The sequence below is a fragment of the Lagenorhynchus albirostris genome, chromosome 18 (assembly GCF_949774975.1).
Source record: "Lagenorhynchus albirostris chromosome 18, mLagAlb1.1, whole genome shotgun sequence".
NCBI classification, from domain to species: Eukaryota; Metazoa; Chordata; class Mammalia; order Artiodactyla; family Delphinidae; genus Lagenorhynchus; species Lagenorhynchus albirostris.
The window spans coordinates 78,691,460-78,708,673 of record NC_083112.1 but is presented as its reverse complement, the minus strand read 5'-3'; the positions used below and the strand labels follow the sequence as shown (position 1 = coordinate 78,708,673).

Below are 17,214 nucleotides of genomic sequence, written 5' to 3'. Positions count from 1 at the left end.
TGAGGCTGTGGGCCCGGTGGGTCCGGACGCGCAGCAGGAGCCTCTCCCCGCTGGTCTGGCACCAAGAGAGCCAAGCAAGGTGGTGACAGCGACGGCCCCGTGTTGTGGCGGGAGCGGGAAGACGGGGCTCCGATGGTCCTGGGGGAGCGCCTGCCCTGGGAGAGTGCCAGGAGCCGGGCCTCTCGCAGGCGGTGTGTCCCCGTTTTACCGACGGGGACACAGGCAGCTGCTGATCTCAGGTGACCGCGGGGAGGCTGCTGGTTCGGAGCGTCGTGCTGGCTCTGTCCTGGAGAGCACAGCCGCGCCGTGAGCCCTGACCCCGGAGGCTTGGAGCGCCCTGGGAGGATGGGGGACGCCCGCGTTGGGAGCGGGGCGTGAGGGGCAGGACCGCAGACCTTCGAAGGGCGGGTAACGGGGGTGGGAAGTGGCACCGCTGGGCCGCGCTTGAGGGAGGTGGGGACGAAACGTTACATCTGCCATCACCAGCCAGTGGAACAGAAAACGCGGGAGAGACACCCAGGGCGCTCGGGATGTGCGAGGGCCGTAGGCTTCTGCGGCTCCTCCCTCCTTTCTTCTGGGTTTCAGATGTGCTGGGCCGCTGTTCCACTGTTGTAACACACACATGGTAGCTGCTTCCTGTGTTGCTAATTCAGGGAGCGTTCCCCCGGCCCTTGGGCCTCCACCTTCCCTGACGCCCCGCCCTGCCCTTTGGCCTTCGTCCCCGGCTCCCCTGACCTCGGCCCTCTCCTGTCCTCTCGCCCCCGGTCCCCTGACCCGGCCATCGGGGCTGCTCCTCTGTCACTGCCCTGGGGAGGGGCCGCCAGACGGCCGCTGCAGCTGGAAGCACTTTTCATTTCTTAGACGTGGTGGTGGCGTTAGGACTGGGCTCTTCTATGAGGGCGGTTTATTTTAATTCATGGAAAATGGCTAATTGGCCCTTGGTTGATTAACAAACGGGCAGGCTAGGCCAGGCCAGGCCAGCCAAGGGCTCAGATTGTGGGAGCTGAAATAGAGGTGCTCTGGGGAGGGCGAGTGTCCCCAGGTGAGGTGCTGGGGCCCAGACGGCACACGGCCGGCAGGGCACGCGGCCGGAGGAGTTTCCGTAGTTTCGTGTTTTGCTCAGGCACTGTAGACTGTTAAGCGGGAAGAGGATGCTTAGATTCAGATTAGAATAAATGAAAGAGGAAGTGTGGAGCGTTCAGTGTTGGCTTATTAGCTGGTGTATAAGTTAGTGTGTGGAAATGTGATTATCACTTGGAGAGTGACGAGTGATGGGGTTGTCAGCTTGCATATATGTCAGTCACCTTTTAGTAGGCACACACGGTCGACTCAAAAACGTTAGGTAGATATTCTTAGATTCCTAATAGACAGAAAATATCACAGAGGATACGGAAGCAGATCAAAACGTATATGGGCACCTGATCCACAATGAAGATGCGTTTTAGTCCCTGGAGAATGTGGGAGCTGCCTGCTTTGGCATCCGGCTTGAAAAAAGTTACATCCTAACTCACACCATGTAAAACAAATGCCGAATGGATTAAGGGTTACAAAGTGAAAAACTAAAGCCAGATATCAGAAACATTTTGGAGAATATTGTGAATAACCTCTGGAATGTGGGAGAACTTCTAAGCAGTCAGTAAACTAAAAAGATAGACCGATCTGATTATATAAGAATAAACATTTCTGTCTAAGTGATGACCTCACAGCGGCCGAGCACTCATGCCCGGGACAGGCTGGCTGGGAGGTGGGGGACAGGCGGGCGGGGCCCAGGCCACGTGCTCGCAGACACTTTCCCTGGTGGCTCGGCCTCGCCCTCAGCCCTGCCTGCACAAGGTAGTGGGGTGGACACTCCGTGTTGGTGCCACGTCCTGAGGGTGGCCGGGTGGTCCCTGGATCCATGGGTGGAAGCAGACGTGTCTCGTGGTAAAGAGAAAATCGCTCTCGCCAAGCCGTGATCAGTGATCCTGTTTCAGTAACCAAGTTAAGGCTCTCCCCTCACCCCCGACATTTCCTCCCTGTGGGGCTGTGAGGGTGCAGCGCAGGGTCTGGAAGTGAACCAGCAGGGCTGGTGTAGCTCAGGGCTGTGGGGCGGGCAGAGGGAGGCTGGTGACAACCTTATCTGTAGGTGCTTACGCAGCATTACCGGTTACAATGAATATGTATTTCTTTTGTAATAAAAAGTGTTCAAAAAGAGGACGAAAAAAGAGTTTCTCTATAAAACTCAGTTTCAAACATAGAGCTTCTAAAAGAGCCTGTGCCTGTCCTTCGGTGGCCGTGGACTGTGTGCCCCCCGTGTGCCCTGAGACGGGACAGGTGACTTCCTGGCATGTGTCACAGTTTGGACCCAGCTGGTTCAGGACTTAAGCAGAAAACACTTAATAAGATTAAGTGATTAATTTACCATCTGCCAGGGACTCAGCCTCTGGAGCTGGAAGCTCTCGGCCTCAGTGGGGTTTGTGAGTGAATTTCTAGTTTAGAGTTAATGAAGGGGGCATTTGTTCACAAAGCCCTGAATTACACTCTGTCATTTTACATTTAAACTTACTTATCAGAAACGGCTGTTATCATGACACATAATAAATTGACTCTGTCAGTGTTTAATGTAGAAGGAAGGAATAGCTGGCGAAAGAGAGATTAGACCTAAAATTTATATTTAAAATAAATCTCAGATGCTGTTAAATTTAGAAGCATTTCTGTTCAAACAGTGCAGGCTCTATAGAAATTTTAGAAAACCTAGTTCTTAAGTTTTCAGGGTTGAGAAAAAGGTGACTCATTTCCCCGCTGAAAGCTTTGCCACTGTTAGCATGTTGGTTCTTCTGTTCAGTTATTTCCTCTCCATTTTTGTTTTTCATATGGAGATATATTGTGTGCACATATACTTATTAGATATTAAATACGCACATATATACGTGTGTATTACGTATGCCGCTTAAATTTCCCCTTCAAACATTTCTGTGTGTTACTGGAAGTTCTTCGTAATCTCCACTCTGGTTGCTGTGTCGCAGCCCCCTTCCCTCCTGCAGCCCCCGGCCCTCGCCTCTCCTGCGCTCTGGACACCGGGGGTTCTGCCGTCGGCTCTGGAGGCCGGGCCCAGGCCGTTGGAATCTCCTGTTTTTGGACATTTAACTGTTCCCTTTCTTTTGGCCAACGTAAATATTGTTATAATAAACATCGATCCTTCATAAATCTTTGTTTTATGGATTATTTTATTAGGACAGCAGTCCCCAACCTTTTTGGCACCAGGGACCGGTTTCTCGGAAGACAGGGGGTGAGGGTGGTGGTTCAGGCGGTAACGCGAGTGATGGGGGGCGGCAGATGCTCGCCCGCCGCTCACCTCCTGCTGTGCGGCCCGGTTCCTAACAGGCCACGGACTGGTACCGGTCTGTGGCCCGGGGGTTGGGGACCCCTGCCTCAGGAGACCTAGATGTAGATGTATTCATGGCCTTTAAAACATGGTTTTGAAAGTTTGAGACGAAACGGCAGCTGTGGGCATGGTAGCCAGGCGTCAGGGGAGGCCGTGGGGCTGCGGGCGCGTGTGCCCTGCTTCCTGGACACGGGGCCTCTGCAGTGAGGCGTCCCCACCTCAGGCCGGTGAAGAGGCGGAGGTGGATTTCTGCTTTGTCAGCCGTGGCCCTTGATGTGACAGTGGCTTTGGGGGAGGTGGGTGGCCAGTGGGGGCAGGTCCCACGCAGGGGCCGCGGTGGCGGGGCTGCTCTGCCCTCGGCTGGGTGGCCCCAGGGTCCCCTTCCCCGCAGGCCCTCGCGCTGGGCGCCCCCCCGCGGAGCCCGTGCTGCTGGCCAGACCCAGAGGTAAGGAGCTTTGGCGCAGGTGTCGGAGGGCCGGCACCCGCTCCCTGCGCCCCGAGCTTCTGCTGCTCTTGTCAACGGACCTGCCCCTCGCGGTTCACACAGCTTGGGGCGCAGGCCTGTCAGGCAGCGGGGGTCCCTCTGCCCCGCCCAGGACCACCCACTGCCTCCTCTCTGCGCACTGTGGGCGGGGCCTCCTGCCCCGGGGCGGCGGCAAGCCTTGGGTTGGGAGAAGGTGGGCCACCCGCGTGCACCCGGGTGGGCCGCAGGTTTGCCGCGGCTGTGATTCAGGAGCGAAGGGACAAACGCAGCACCGTGTCTCTGACGTGGAACCTGATCTCGCTCTTGGCCGCTCTTTCCAGTAATGAATGAGGAAGGAAAAACCAAAGTCTCCTGTCCTAAAGTTGCCACGAAGACTCAGATCCAGAGGCCAGCGCGGCCTTTAGGCTGCGGTTCTCTGCAGGGACAGCGGATTAGAGACCGTCTTTGCAGCGGGTTCACGGAAGCGGGCTGATGCTCTCCGCGGCCACCCACGCCTGACGCCCAGGCCTGAGGCGGCGCTCCTGGGGGGCTCACGGCCTATGCTCGCGGACCCCAGGGGCCGCGCTGTGGCTGGCTTGTGCGGGCCCTGGGCCCAGCTTCCAGTGTGGCTGCACCTGGCAGTTGGCCACCTCGTGGCAGGAGCCCCCCAGGCCCGGGTCCGTGCGCCGTGAGACGGGGCTCCCTTTGGGGCGCCGAAGTCTGGGGTGCTGGGCACAGACGCAGCGTGCCTGGGATCCTGAGATTCTGTGTTTGCTGGCGTCTCCGAGCCTCTCAGACCCTCGTGCTTTGATGGGGCCGGGATTGCCCTGAGGGGGTCCCGAGTGGCGGACCGCAGTACAGTCAGCGCCAGGCGACGGCGCGCGTGCCAAGATCTGAGGCCTGGGGTCTTGCCGCGTCTGAGCTGGTCAGCCTGCCTCTCCTCCTGCCGGACCCCACAGAGTGTGGGCACCGCCGAGCTGGCGAGCTCAGAGGGGCCCTGCCTCAGCCGCTCGCTGCTCTGGGCCGGGCCGTCTACCCCTCGAGACCCTGGAGCTGCGCACAGCTTCTGGGGAAGCCAGTCCGCAGACTGACCCTCTGCTGTTTGCTTGTTCTACGTGACCTCTGGTCACTCACCGAGACTCTGCCCCCAGACCCGGAAGGGATGACGGCGGGGCTCCCTCGGGGGTGGGTCCCTGTCTCTGGCCTCTAGGGCGCGGCCTGTGCGCTGCGTGGAGCCCTGCGGGTGAGGGGTGAGGCCGCGACCAGCGTGGGCATCTCTGGCACGCTTTGGTCCCCGCTCAGGCCGGTGCCCGTCTGCTCCCTGCGACCTGACGAGTCTGCAGCGGGAATGGCTGGGCAGGAGCCCGACCCTGGAGGCCCACGTCCTGGCGTGGAGGTCCCCCCGCTGGCCGGTCGGGGTGGTGGCCGCGGGGAGAAGGGCCGCAGCGATGCCGCGCCCACGCGGCCGCTGGGATCAGGGCCATTGTGGATCGCGCTTTCGCAGCATCTCGTGCCCGGGCGGGTCCTGGGCTCTTCCTCGGCGCGGTCCTCCAGCAGCCAGAGAGCAGACCGTTGCCACGGATGGTGGAGTCGACTCGCGAAGCCTGGGGCGCGGCAGTTGTTTCCGGGAGGACGCTGTGCACACAGCCCTCGGGCTCGGGCAGAGGCAGGCTCGGGCAGTGTGGGGGCAGCCCAGGCGCCCCTGGTTCGCACCTGCCGGGTGCCTCCGGGCCTCAGTTCCCCGTGGAGTGGGTGCTGGGGGCTGTGCCTGGCGAGGCCCAGCTGTCGAGCCTGTCGCTGCTGCAGGTCCTGGTGGCCCCTCCCTCCTCCTCCACACAACAGGAGGTGTGTCTAGCAGCCGAGGCGGTAAGCTTGGTGGTGTTTCGTGCCTCCTTAGACAGACAGCGGTGTTGAAAATGACTTTGGAGTTTTAAACAACTCTTGAGATGCAGAGCCCCGGGAGCTGCCGTGGGGCTGGGTCTGCAGCCGTATTCAGGCCCCGAGGGTGGGGAGTGCAGGCGGCCGAGGCCTGAGTCACCCGGGGACACATGGTCCTGGCCTGCAGGGCCGGCCTGAGATCCTTCCCACCCAGAGACACTCGTGCATATGAATCACAGCTGAGCACAGCCCACAGCCCTTTAGAAATCGTTCTGAAGCTTTTATTACTTCACTCTCGGAACCCCTGGCGGGGTCCCGCCTCCCCCCACCCCACCCGCGTGCCTTCCAGCTGCCTCTCTCCTGGGCCCCAGGCTCAAGGAAGCCTGTGTTCCGGAATGTTCCTGGGGCGTCACGCCTTCTCTGACTCAAGCCAGCCTCCACTGTGCCTGCCCTTCCTGCGTTCCCTTGTCATCCCAGGGGCAGTCACCCCCAGCCTCCACCTTCCAGCCTCCTGCCCACCTTTTGCCTCCACGGGGCCTGCCCTTCCCGCGTCCCCTTTCTGCCCCTCGGACCCTCGGGCGCATGCTATTGGCAGCGACGCCCCTTCACTCTTGCGGGCGCCCTCGCCTGGCCCTGGCTTCCTCTGCGTGGTGGTGCGTGTGGTCAGCCGCATGGCTGCTGCTCCGCTGAGAGAAGGCGGGTGACGAGCCAAGGTCATCCTCCCCTCTGGGCAGGTCCCCGTTAGCGCCAAGCGCGCTCCTTGTTCCCGCGTTTGCCGAGAACCGCCCAGCGACTTGAACGGGGAGGCCTGGCCCCTGCAGGCGCCACCCTCCTGTGGGACCGCGTGGGACGGAAAGGAAGCACCATGGCCTCCGCGGAAATGGCAGAGCGCTGGGGGCAGGGGGTGGGCCTCAGGGTGGGGAGGTGGGCGACGCGGGGGTCTGGACGCAGGGACGCACTGGCAGCGGGAACCGTGGGGGCCTCAGGGGCCCAGCTGAGGGCTGTGCCTCGTTCAGGGGGAGTAGGCGGCTTTGGAGGGGTGGGGCGGGAGGGGTTGTCAGGGAGGTGACAGGCACGCCCACGTGAGCCACCGGGGCGGCCCCTGAGCATCCGTGACCGGGAGAAGCGTGCTTCCCGGGACAGCTAGAACGCTGTGGAATGTCCTGGAATACCGCGTGAGGCATGGGCAGGGAGGCGCCGGCTTTGGGACTGTAAGCGGTTCTCAAACGTGGCCGGCTCCTGAGGCCGCAGGACCGGTGGGCCTGGGAGTCTGCTTTTCCAGCCAGGCGCCCGGTGAGGCCACTGCTGCCGGTCTGGCCCCCGGCTCAGAGCTGCCAGGTGGACGGAAACGGAGAGCCGCTCGTCCTGACAACCAGCCGCACGCCGGTCACCTAACGGGTGTCCCGGTGAAGCTGTGCCCACACCCTAGAGATGCCGCCTGACACGGGCCACACGCGGGGGAGCCTGGGACCCGAGGCCAGGGCCGCGCTTCCGTCGCACGAGACGTCCAGGGAAGGCAGGCCTGGTGGGCGTGCGGACGTGGGGCTGGGGCAGGAGCGCTCACGGGACTGCGCTTCTGCTTCAGGTGATGAAGGTCCTGGGCATTAGTGCTGATGGCCGTGCAACTCTGTACTAAAAAGCACTGAATCGTACGTTTCCAAAGGTTGCATCTCAATAGAAAACAAAGGTTGCAAAAAAATTACAAAAAACTCAAATTATCCACCTTCTGAGGGCAACAGGGAGCTAATTCATCCTTTGAAAACTTGGTAAATAAAAGGCAGTTACCGAGTGTTTGCCCTTGGTGTGTGGACCTCAGCAGTGTGTCAGCAAACGGCAGAAGAGGGGCGCTCTCTCATAAAATTACTTCAGCTTATAAACCAGAATCAAAGACTATTACCATTTGCAACCCCGAACGGGTTAGTGGATTTGGCTCCATCTTTATGAGGTACAGAGTGGGCAAAACCGATGACTCTGTGGAATTCCGAGAGGGCCAGGCTCTGGGTGGGGAGGGGCCTGAGGACGTGCTGAGCGCCGGAGATGTTCCCCGTCGTACTCGGCCGTGCACGTAGGGAAACCCGTGGAGCTCTGTACCGAGTGTGCGTTGTACCCCAACAAAAAAGTACAAACGAAAAACAACAGAATCAAATGCATACTCCAAAAGAGGTATTTATTTATTCCCACCCTTTCTCTCTCCAGAAAAGGGTCTGGGGAGGTGCGTGGCCGTGAATGACACACGGTCACACTGAACAACCACCGCTCGGTCCACACCCGTAACCAGCTTTTCTTCGTTTTGCTTAAAATGTGGTAAAACGCACATAACGTAGAATTCAGCAGCCCAGCCGTTCCTAAGTGTACAGTTCAGGGCATTTAGTACGTTTACATGTTGTGCCACTACGTGGTCTAGTTCTAGAGCTTTTGAGTCGCCTATAAGGACGTGTCTCATCCCACCCCCCTGGCAACACGGAGGATACACCATGTGTTATCAGCATGAATAGAGTTGTTGTGGACATTCACGTACACGTGTGTTTTTTTGTTTTTTTAAAAATAAATTTATTTATTTATTTTTGGCTGCGTTGGGTCTTCGTTGTGGTGCACGGGCTTCTCATTGCGGTGGCTTCTCTTGTTGCGGAGCACGGGCTCTAGGCACGCGGGCTTCAGTAGTTGTGGCTTGTGGGCTCAGTAGTTGTGGCTCACGGGCTCTAGAGTGCAGGCTCAGTAGCTGTGGCGCAGGGGCTTAGTTGCTCCGCGGCATGTGGGATCTTCCCGGACCAGGGCTCGAACCCGTGTCCCCTGCGTTGGCGGGCGTATTCTTAACCACTGCGCCACGAGGGAAGTCCCCAAGTATTTGTCTGAGCACCTGTTTTCACTTCTTTCCAGTGGAATTGCTGGGCTGGTTGGTGACTCTGTGCTTAAGTTTTTCTTCCCACCCTGGCTGCACCGCTTTGTGTTTTCTTCCTCAAGTTCAAGACAGGACTCTTTCAGAGAAAGGTGTGGGAAAAAGAAAAGCAAAAATAGTACCAAAATATACAGGGTGGGGTCGTATGTGGATTGCTTCTGGAAAATGAACCTGGGTCTTTCCTCTGCCAGTGGAGTGGGGTCTTTGGAGGCCAGCGTCTTCCTTTGCGCATCGAGACCAGCGGGGCTCGTGGCTGCGCCGCACTTGGTGACTTTCCCCAGATTCATATTTCCCAGATTGTCTTTCCTCCTTGAATTCGAAATAACACTAATGCAAGCTGTGAAGAATGTCTTGCTGTCAGAATCCAGAAACCCGGGGCTGCAGTGGAGCCAGGCAGCCCTTAGCCCGAGGTGAGGGGTCCTTGGCCTTCACCGGGGGACCTGCTGGAGGGCGGGCGGACGCCCTGCCGCGTCGGGCCGTGCGGGGGTCCCAGCCCCTCCAGTCAGTGCACCACAGGATACTGTAGGGCTAGTCGGGAGGGTGGATCTAGACACAGCTGGAAAATCAGAATGTGACAGCAAAGGAGGTCTCGGCTCCTAACCCTTGCTTTCACAGCCTCCGTCAGAGCTGGGTGTGCGAACCCTTGTCAGGACTGGTTTGGGGGCCCTTGTCCTCGGAGGACAGAGAAGAGGGACAGGAGAGGCTGGGAGCAGCTTCAACTCCCAAATAAATGGAATGGAATCAGGTCCTTCAAAAAGAGCCCTTCTTAACAAACGGAGGGCAAAGCACACACAGCATTTTTACCTCTCAGACGCAGAGATGCATGATTTCGACGACTCAGTTCCAGCAAGGATCTGGGAAAGAGCGTGTTCAAATGCGGTGGTGGGCCTGTGAATCGGTGCTCCAGACGAGAGCTGTTTGGCAACGCGGTACATGCGTATGAAAGTTACAAGCTGCCCTTCTGCCAGAAAGTCTGAGTCTGGGCACTCGTTGCTGCCTTCTCGGTCCCAGGAAGGGACCTGTCACTCAGTGGGAGGCAGAGCAGCCCCCCCCCCCCCGGCAGAGGGGGTTCTGCCTGGTCCTTAAGCGCGGCGCTCACGCGGCCTGGTGGTCACTGCTGCCTGGGTGCTGCGCTAGCTCCTGTCTACCCTGAATCTCCAGCGGGAGCAGGACCCGGCACGTTGCAGCCCGTGAAGGAGGCCGAGGATGGGACTGAAATGTGGACCATTCAATGCGCGCGAGCTGCTCCCACGGCTGGGATGGGGCCCTGCAGGCGTGAGGGGAAAGCAGCTTGAACCCTGAATTGACACTTGGTCAAACCATGAGGACCCTCGGGCGGAACGAAGTTGCCAGGGCCTGGGAGTGGGTGTGGGGTGTAAGGGGTGATAGTTGCACAACCCTGAGAATGTGCTAAAAGCACTGAATTGTGCACTTGAAATGGGTGAACTTCATGGTCCCCCGATCCTATCGCGATAAATCTGTTAAAAAACAGAGATCAAAACATGCACGTAGGGCTTCCCTGGGGGCGCAGCGGTTGAGAGTCCGCCTGCCGATGCAGGGGACATGGGTTCGTGCCCCGGTCCGGGAGGATCCCACGTGCTGCGGAGCGGCTGGGCCCGTGAGCCATGGCCGCTGAGCCTGTGCGTCCGGAGCCTGTGCTCCGCAATGGGAGAGGCCACAGCGGTGAGAGGCCCGCGTACCGCAAAAAAAACAAAACAAAACAAAACAAAAACCATGCACGTACACACCTGTCCATGCCAGGCACGTGCAGCATGGCTGTCTGGCCATATGCCCACTGCCAGGTGTCGGCCCGGGTGTCCCCACCTCTCCTGGCTCTCTTCTGGGTCCCTCCCTCACCCCTCACATCTGGGTCTCGTAGCGCGGAAACGTCCCAAGGCTTGTGTTCTGTTCTGTGTCGTCTGTGCTCACGGGCACCTCCGGATCGCTGCCCACATGTGCAGGGACGCTAGGGGTGGCCTCCCTGCCCTTGCGGAGCTCGTATCCAGGGGTCCTCACTCTTCCCGAAGTTTCCACAATATCCTCACCTTAGTTTGTTTCATTAAAAAGAAAAAATCTAGTCATATCCCTGCCACCTCTGTTTCCTTTTTCTCCTTCACCCTCTCAGCTACCTTGAAATTCTCACCCCACCCTTTTACTGATAACCTCCTAGAGATTCCTGTGCAGTTAGTAAAAGCAAAGCACAGAGGAGCAGAGGACGGGGTCGTGCAGCCGAGCGGGGAGTGGGGGGCCTTGCCGACAGTCTTCAGCTGCTGCTTTAGTCGTCACGATGCCGCACGTAATGATATTCTTGGTCCCTGTTTATTTCTTAGGTGTTTTCCCTACTTTGTTTTCCAGAAGCTTCTTCATTGATCTTAGTAACCAGCTAACCAACATCTTCTCGTGTGAAAGTTAATCGGGAGATTTGCAGTTTACAAATGTATTCAAATGTGTCAAATGGCGGTTCTCGGGAGGACCCCGGCTTCTTCAGACTCTGCTCCTGTTCTCGAGGGGCTCGCAGTCAAGAGGAGAGACGGGAGGGAACTTCCACCCGGACGAGGCGCGGGTGCCCGGAGCTCGGGTGGGGAGCGTCCCGAGGCCGATCGCAGGCCGGGGGCGAGAGCAGAGGCACAGCTGCTCGGGGTACCCGGCACACGGGGCAGTGGCGACCAGCACGTTGGTCAGATGCTGTGTCTCAGTCGTGGGGCCTTTGACCGTGCTGTTGATTGAGTGAGCGTGTATGTCACGTAGCACTCCTCCCTCCTGTCCTGCCCCAGAGGGAGCCCTGGAGGGGGGGCCGTGTGCCCCCGAGTGCCCGCTGGGGCGCCCGCTGCCCCGTTTCCAGTGTCCCCGAGGCCCCTCAGGTGTGTCCCCAGGGTTAGGGGGGCAGAGTAAGTGCCGCTTGTTCTTTTCTGGCCTTAGCAGCCCTTAGGAATGCAGCATTAGGGGAAGAAGGATGTCCTAAACAGAGGCACAAAGTTTCAGGTCCCAAGGAATCGGAAATCCCCATTCACCACAGCATTCGGAAGTTAAAGGAAACAAGTGGTTTCTTTTTCCCTGGGCTTAATTGTACAGCTTTTATTTCAGGATTGGGTTGTTGTCCAAGAGCACTATTTTCATTTCTAGCTTAATTGGAAAAGCACAAGAGAATAGCACTTGATTATTTTTCCCGATGGGAAGAGACCAGCCTCTAAGTAAAAGCAAAGTTAGCTAATATTTTGTGCGTTTTTAGGTGCTGAATAGGTTGAGTTCAGTTCAGATGGAAGATCTAAACGATCCTGGGGCTGCGCCGTCGTCCACAAAATCCGCCGGAACGTGGGGAAATGGACGACTTTTCACCTGCTGTTCTTCGTGCCATAGGCGTTCTTTCTTGCCCAGGAGCCTAAACTGCACTTTTCTTTAGATTCTAAGGCCTTCTCAGTTCAAGCAGAGACGTGTGTAGGGTTCTCCACGCCCCCTTGCCTTAGGGGGTCTGCCGGGCTCTGCATGAAGGAGCTCTGAGGGCGGGGGGGACAGCCCAGGGTGGAGGAGACGCCCACCCGCCCCCTGCAGCCCCGACATTTTCCACCGGCTCGGAAGCTGGGGGGTTCCCACGGGTGTCGGGGCACCGGGCCGAGCAGCCCGGCAGGTGTTGCCAGCCCTGCATTTTATGATTGCGGAGTGCCACAGATCTGTGCCCCAGAGTACCCCCGCAAGCCCTGCAGGGCCGTCCAGCCAGCCAGAAATTCCCGTCCCTCCAGGTGACCGGTGCTCGGGCCACGGGGAGAGACGGAAGCTTCCAGGGGCGGGTGGAGGCCTCAGGCGGGAGGAGACCCTCATGTAGCTGGGGGTCCCGTCAGTACTTCTTTCCACAAGTCTTCTGGGCGGCGACAAGATAAAATCTGACAGTCACAGCACGTGAGGAGGGCGGACAGGTGCCCCTGGGAGGGGCTGCCCCGACCCGGCCAGGCACTGTTAAAACGGGGCCGTGGCCCAGCACCGCTGGAGCTTCTGAGTTTTCTCAGGGAGCGGCAGTCCTGGCTTAGGAAAACGTGAAATCACCAGTTTTAAATGGCGTCGACTTATTCAGAATTGAAAACTCCGCGTGTAGGGAGAGCATTGCCTTCACCGCCAGCCCCCAGCTGAGACTGAGGGGCAGCTCCCAGCCCGGAAGGCCCTCGGTCATCGCCGCACTCGCCCAGCTGTCGACGGTGCTGCTGGAGCCCGGGTGTCCCCCGGCTGCACGGCTGCCGCACTTCATCATTATTCTCACTAGAGTTGGAGGTACTTTGAGTCAGAGTCAGAAGGCAGCAGGGGTGCAGGGCAGGGTCTCCTCACCTGGAGGGACTCTGGGTGTCTCCTGGGCTCTCCACTGCCGGGTTAGTCACACCTTTAAGTCCTCACCGTGTGCAGGGAGGGGACCGGTGAAGAGCTGCTTCGCCTAGAGCCCCGTGAGCGTCTGACAGCTGTGCTATCACATCTCACAACGTTGGGGCCAAGGGATTCGGGCTGGACGTGAGGCCTGGTTGGAGCCATGGTGGGCAGCTGGTGGGCGGGCTGCCCCTCAGGCACGAGACGCATCCGTCACCCGTGTGGAGCGCTGGGAAGCTAGGCTGGCCCGGGTTGTCCAGGCAGCTGCACTGCCCCCCCAGCGGTGGCCTCCGGGGCCTGGCCTGTGGCTCGGGCAGAGGGTGTCCAGTGGCCAGGGTGGAAGCACATGGCTCTGACATCTCCCAGGGAGCCGGCAGTCACTGCTGGTCAGTCAGGGCCCTGAGGCCAGCCCAGACCAAAGGGAGGGACACGGGAGTCCCCCTCGGAGGAGCAGAGTAGGAGCTGTGACCGCCCCCACGTCGTGTCTCTGGCGACTGTCTTCAGAAGCTGCCGTGCGTGGTCATTTCATCACAGACTTTCTCCTTTAATCCCTGGGACAAACATTTCAGGGACGCTCGTCATCTGCCCGGCACTGCTGGGGTGCTGGACGCAGAGGGGAAACGAGACCAGGCGCGGCCGTGGGGTCCACAGAGAGGAGGGGGTGACCAGAGGCTCCTCCAGGGTCCCTCCGCCCCGCGGTCCCCGGGCCTGAGGGGCGACCCTGTCGTGTCTGCGTGCGGAATGGGGCCTCAGCGGGCTCTTCCTGGGACTCCTGGCCGCCCAGCGTCCTCAGCCCCCGTCAGCGTGCCCCCCTGTGCCAAGCGATTCTCACAGGTTGTCCCTCGAGTCCCCACCTGCTGAGGACAGAAAAGAGCCTTGAGCATGTTTCTGCATCTTCTGTCACATTTTCTCGGAAGCCACGCCAGCCCCTCTTTTCATGGTGTTTCCTCCTGGAGAGCTGGTGTGTTTCATTTTTAGGTAAATCGTGAGAAGTGTGTGTTCCGCCATATTTCCATTTGTTCCTTAGCTACCGGGAAACTCGGAACCACTCACGGTGGGGTTGGATAGGTGTAACTTTCCTCCCTCTCACCATATGTTAAACGCTTAATTTCCATTTTAACAGCCTTATTTTAAACTTGTCTTTCATGGTGTCACCTATTCTTTCTGGAAATTGGAGGAAACCTGCGATGCATGTTAGTAAATCTTCCTGTGTCCTGGTCATGCCCCTCCCCGGGCGCAGACATCAGCTGAGCCCTGCGGGGTCTGGCAGCTCAGCCTGGAGGTCTCCTGACTTGTAACTCAGCGTGCAGTAGAGGAGGCTGTTGGTAACTTGACTATAAAGTCCAATCTCATCAGGTTTTACGGACTTTTGTTCTATTTAATATCAAGTGCTAGAGTCACCTAGCAAGGCCGTCAACAACATATTCATGGAAATAGGATGTTTCAGTCATGAAAGTGATCTTTCATGATCTGAGTGATCATGATCTTTCATGATCTGAGTGATCTGAGACCAGTAGGCTTCTATGTAGGTATCATGAGCTGTGCTGGCTGCCAGAATTTGTAGACCCGTTAGGTGTTTAGAATGACCAGAAAGCCCATGGAAAGACGGGAGCGCCGGGGGCTCTAATTCCTCCACGTGTCCTGCCTCTGTGCACAGAGGCCCTGGGCCGGGGAGCTTCGCTTTTACAGGACTAGTGCACTGGGCTCGAGTACCTGTTTAGGTGTTATTTGCAGAGGTTGGCCTGTAGTTGAGGTGAAAACCAACACACTGAGTAGGAAAGAGCCAAGTTCCAACGCTCCGTGGATGTGGCAGACTCGAGGCCCCAGCTCACGGCTGGGAGTCTCTCTTGGGGTGGCTGAGGACACTCTTCTCGAGGGCAGCAGACAGACAGAGCCCCTCGGAGGTGAGCTGGCTGACGTGCGGTGCCCAGGCCGGTTAGACGTCCAACACCCCTCTTGGGGTGCAGACAGCGTTGTTGCCCCACAAGGGCAGTGGGCTTCCTCGTCAGGGCAGGACCTAGCGGTGCCGCGAAGACCGCCCACAGCCCTGCGGGAGGCGTGGACAGCCACGCGTGGCCCTTCCCTCCACCGGGTCAGGTGCCTGTGGGTCTGGGGCTCTCTGGCCGTGATCACCCCGAGTGTGGCGCCTGTGATCAGGAACAGGTTTGCTGTTTCAGTGCTGTTTCATCACCGATTTTTAAGTGCTGCCTTTTGCTTCCGTGTAAATTCAGGGTTCAGAGGCGGCACCGGGCGCCAATTTACCGTCTTTATCAAATCCACCAGCAGACAGTTCTGGTGGGTGGACAGTGTACGTTTTGGAGACGTGGATAACGGGAGGGAGGCGTATGAAACGTGACTTGGCTCGTAGACTGAAACCAGAGTTTACTTTCCTTTTTCCTTGCAGGCGTTTATCCATCCAGTCGTTCAACAAATGTATACGAGGTGTGGCTTTACCTTCTTAGGCAAATGCCTCCACACGCTGGAGAAAGGGTCATGGCTCTTCTCCTTTGACGGAGACGAAAGGCCCCTAATCTGCCTCCAGGGAGGGGAGCGGCCTCCGGCCTTTGGCACAAGTAACACGCATGGAGGAGACGTCATCTGCTCTGAGTGTGGCTGGGACACGCCCCGCCCAGCCCCCTGGGCCACGGTGGGGTCCCCAGCTGGAGGACCCTGGGCAGACCACACGGCCAGGACCGGGTGCCGGCCCACTCCCAACCCTCCTGGCCTGAGCCGCTCCTTAATGTTGGCTGCGCTCTGCCTGCCGGTGCTCTGGTGTCGCCACTGTCATAGCAACCGGGATGTTTCTGTAACCGGTGGGGTTGGGCAGGGCCAGGGCTGGGAGGCGGGGAGCCAGGCCACGTTCACAGCCACACAAGGTAGTTCGGTATCTCGCAGCTGTTAACCCGATCGTTCAGGGGAGGCGCGTCCGTCTCTTCTGTCCTTGAAGAGAAGTGTCAGCTGCCGCTGCTTGTGTTCTGAGGTTCTTCCGAGAATAAACAGAAAAAAAATCCCAGTTCTGTGTTTTCCACCAATGGCCATCTCCAATAAGACTTTCAAAAAAAAAGGTTTTTTTTTCTACTTTTAAGAAACACAGGAATTTGCAGCTAAATATCTCATTTGTTGCCCAAAAAGTTCCAGCAGGAAATAGGGTCACATCCTAGAGGTGTCAGCTGGAAAGTCAGCAGAGCTGGGCTGTGTTAGGGGGAAGATTTGTGAACGTAAATCAGTTTGGAAAGTGGGTGGGAAGCCGCTGGGCCCCTTGGGATGTGGGTCGTCACGCCCCCCGCACGCACCTGTGTGTGCCCACCTGACTGCTCACATCTGCCAGGAGCCGTCGGAAAGTCTGTCTTTGGACACTTAACAGCGGGCTCGAAGCCGGGTGGGATCACGCGCCTCTTCTCAGATGGTCCGTGGTTCTGTGCCTGACGCTTGTGGACACGCTTCCCGGAGCCTTGTGGCGTGAGGTACCGTGAGGATAGCCGCACCCCTAGGAAAACATTCATTGGTTATTTCTTTTTTTTCTCTTTTTTTTTTTTTTTCTTTTTTTTGTGGTACGCGGGCCTCTCACTGTTGTGGCCTCTCCCGTTGCGGAGCACAGGCTCCGGACGCGCAAGTTCAGCGGCCATGGCTCACGGGCCCAGCCGCTCCGCGGCATGTGGGACCTTCCCGGATCAGGGCACGAACCCGTATCCCCTGCATCGGCAGGCGGACTCTCAACCACTGCGCCGCCAGGGAAGCCCCATTGGTTATTTCTTTTTCTTCACCATCTGAGAGTCACTGACGATTCCCAAAAGAAAACTTCCTAGAACGTTTTGTGTTAGAGGGGGCTGGGAGACGTGTGCTGTCTTGCTTTTACGGTCGGGGAAGCCGAGGCCCGGAGGAGAGGCCTGGTGTCCCGGCCGCGTGTGCGGCAGACCCGCCTGTGCAGAGTACAGCTGGGGCTGCTAGGAAGCCTCAGAACACTCGATTTATTGGCCCAGTTACTGAGCCACTTCTGTTCATTGCTGCTCTCCTCCATCCCGAGCAATAAGGCCAATCGGAAGTTTGAGAGAAAGACTTCGGCCCGTCAAGCTCACCTCCACCCTGGGCAGCAGGAAGTTGCCACCTGCGTGTTTCCCCGAGAGCGGCGTCAAGTGTGTTTGTGGGGTGCGGGCGCGGCTCCTCTGGGGGCTGAGCTCTGAGGTTTTGGTTTGCTCTCTGTTGTTGCTGCTTTTCCTTCGGTTTTAACCAGAAGCGGTAGCACGGCCCTGGGTGGTACTAACAGGT

General features: G+C 58.3%; 1 protein-coding gene across 1 annotated transcript in view; it reads left to right on the top strand.

Annotated features, from left to right (window-relative positions):
* RASA3 (RAS p21 protein activator 3) overlaps positions 1-17,214 on the top strand; it is an 87,525-nt gene that overhangs the window by 17,485 nt on the left and 52,826 nt on the right. The window lies entirely within an intron of this gene.